Source organism: Sinocyclocheilus anshuiensis, unplaced genomic scaffold (genome assembly GCF_001515605.1).
Source record: "Sinocyclocheilus anshuiensis isolate Anshui unplaced genomic scaffold, SAMN03320099.WGS_v1.1 scaffold536, whole genome shotgun sequence".
In the NCBI taxonomy this organism is placed as follows: domain Eukaryota; kingdom Metazoa; phylum Chordata; class Actinopteri; order Cypriniformes; family Cyprinidae; genus Sinocyclocheilus; species Sinocyclocheilus anshuiensis.
In genome coordinates this window covers 2,009,185-2,012,147 of record NW_015557179.1, presented here as the reverse complement: position 1 = coordinate 2,012,147, position 2,963 = coordinate 2,009,185, and the positions used below count along the sequence as shown (strand labels likewise).

Genomic DNA, 2,963 nt, shown 5'->3' with positions numbered 1-2,963 from the left:
CCGGATCTCATCCAGCACTTCCCTCACCTGTCGCTCTGATAACACCCTCTTCCGGCGCAGCAGACCAGGTACATACTGCTCACTGCAAAACAATCAGAAGAAGACTTCACCGCACTGTCTGATGAAAACAAAATCACTCATCCTCTGCTTGAATACTCTCACAATGAAAACATGTAAATACATGTTTGCATTTGTAGTGAAGCGTTAATTGTTGATCTGGGTTTACCTCTCCTGAGGGAAGTCTTTGAACAAAGCATTGGTAACTTCCTTCCCCCATTCTGTACTGTATGTGGAACAATTATGCTGAATATTTCTAATGGTCAAGTGCATCAGGAAATCGGCCCTTAAAAACAAGTTATTTTATAAAAAATAAATATTATTTTTTCACCAGTTCAGAGAATGTTTTGTGATTCGGAATACCAGTTTATGGACATTTTACACACATATTCCATAAAGTACAGTAGTATATCAAATCATTCTGTTATATCTTTCATAACATAGTTGAGAATCATCTTTGTACAAAGTTTGGTTAAAAATAGCCTGAAACCTACAAACTGATTGGTGATCTTCTACAAAGTACATAGAATAAAATATGAATAAAATACATTTAAAAAAAAAAAACGTTTTTGTTTCTTATGCTCCAACCAATGTAATGACATGAAAAAAAATCATAACACTTTTTTTCTGGGTCTCAGGAGGATACGCTGTACCTTTATTCAAAATTCTCTTTTAGAGGACATTGCATTTTGTTTGATGCAAAAAGCCTAAACTAGGCTAACTTAACCTATAACTCTCCATTGCGCAGTATGAGTTGCATCAGACGAACGGAAACCGAAATAAATAGTGATTATGTGGTACAAAAATGATTGACGTTAAAAGGAGCCAATCAACGTTAAGAAATTGAAAACAGGAAGTAATTATAGCCAATGAATAGCCGCGGTGGGCGGGGCGATGTGGATTCCACTCGAGGTACACGCCCATCATCAGCTCCGACTGCTCATTCTGCCATCGCGAGGAGCAAAGAAGGTTCTGGGAAGGTAAGACGTGACCTGAACCAATATTAAAGCACTACCTGCTGATTAATTAACACGTCTCAGACATATCTGTAGTGTTTGAGTCTACCAAATGCCAAAGCAGTCGTTTAAAAAACAGTTTGTTTTCTTATCATAGCGAATCGGAGAGCTGCTTAGCTTAACAAGTATCACAGCAAGGGTGTTGCCAAGTTACATTTGACAAATATAACCCTCTTCTTCTAATCCAGCTTCTCCCCGGAGATCTGACGTCCCTCGCCTGATCGATCGGCTGCATCGCTCAGCACTTCCAGGTCTAATCTGTCTTTGCCGTTGTGTCGTGTTACATTCTTTGGATCACGACCCAACATCTCCAGGCTCTCCGCTGTCAACCCTTCACTGCGTCGGTGGACGACTAGCGTTGTGTTTATGTCTTTATTTTACGAAAACGGTGAGTATCCGACCGGTCATTTGCATAAACCGATTTGTCAATATCTATTACACATTTGTGAAAGCGTTTTGGATACCCGAGTCTGGGAAACGAGTGTTTTGGAGGCTTTTATAACTAGCTAATGGGTGTGAACTAGCTTGACGGAGGGGAACAAAATGGCGCCGCGCGCTAACCGTGACGCATTCTGCACCACCGCGACGATCGCGCAACATTACGAGCCTGAGGTCTGTTGAAACAAATATACGTCTACTCGGGCTGTGTTTTAATCGTTTACGGTAGTAAGGGCTGTCCGACGTGTTTATTTCGATGTAAAAATAGCGGAGTGGGATGAGCTCGAGCGGGTAATTATCCGTGTGTATATCGACCTCGGGTGCAATACGGGTGACTCGACATTACACCGTACTAGCTGCATCGATATAATTTCTAAACAAATCATAAAACGCATTTAAAATACGCTGACGTGGTTTCTGGACATTTCAAGTTCCTTTAACGGTGTCTGTAAACAACTCTATTGATTTACTTTCAATTCGACCAACCGATGGACACACGCTTAATACTACGTGATCGTAATCTTACATTTGTTTGAGTTAGGAAAGCTTGCGCCATCAAGTCACGCATAGCTCTTAATGAATTCCTCACCACGTGTTCATTTGGCTTGAGTCACGCTTGAACCTGCTGACGCAGACCATGACGTGTGTAACTGGGGTCTTGATCTGCTACAGGATTGTATTTTATTTTTTATTCACGACCAGAGGTTTGTATGCCTTTAAAAACAGATGGCAGAGAGAATGTTAGAAATAATTTGTGGAATTTTTTTTAATCTTAGGGTGCGTTCACGCTTGTAGTTCGGTTCTCTTGGTTCGTTTGGTCCGGACCAAAAAAGAAAACGATACATTTGGTCCTGGTCCGCTTGGCGTTCACACTGGTATTTTTGACAGAACCTAAAGAAACCGAACCTAAAGGCATAGTGATACGTTAACGACTACGGCTGGTTATCGATTCAGATATCCCGATTCGATTTCGATTCGCAAGCCCTCGATTCGATTCTCGATTTTTTTTATTACATTCAGTGAATTTAGTTTTAATACAAATGCTATTGATATTTCTAAAAAATTAACAGTAAACATCAGTTTACAAATAGTGAATTAATAAAAAGAAATTAAGAACCACATGCCTATTTTTTAAACCTATTCTTTTTAAACAATAGTAGGGCCCTATAAAATGTTCTTAATTTTTCTGGTAATCAGATGAATCAGAGCAGCTGGAGATGACATTCGTGTTCATATCATCATATAGTGAGACGGCAGAAGCTGAAAACATCGTGAGCGTCATCCGCGCTTTAGTATGAGTGTAGTAAACAAAACAGTGCGCCCCGCCATTCATTCATTGCGGAAATCATGGCGCCTTATGCGTGATATCAAATGCTTCCGCAGATTTATAGTATTACTATAGCATTTCACCTGAGCATTGCGAATCATGCGTATGGCCATGATAAGCGCTGA

At 40.3% G+C, this 2,963-nt stretch overlaps 1 protein-coding gene across 2 annotated transcripts in view; it reads left to right on the top strand.

Annotated features, from left to right (window-relative positions):
- Positions 1-937: 937 nt before the first annotated feature.
- The window catches only part of LOC107678526 (eukaryotic translation initiation factor 5-like), a 10,453-nt gene continuing 8,427 nt past the window's right edge, over positions 938-2,963 (top strand). Inside the window, exons 1-2 of one of the 2 annotated variants that reach the window (XM_016473800.1) lie at positions 938-1,037; positions 1,262-1,461. The gene's annotated coding sequence lies outside the window, so the exon portion shown is untranslated. Of the gene's footprint in view, positions 1,038-1,261; positions 1,462-1,483; positions 1,686-2,963 lie in introns of those variants that run through there. The other variant, XM_016473801.1, reaches the window with a different exon arrangement.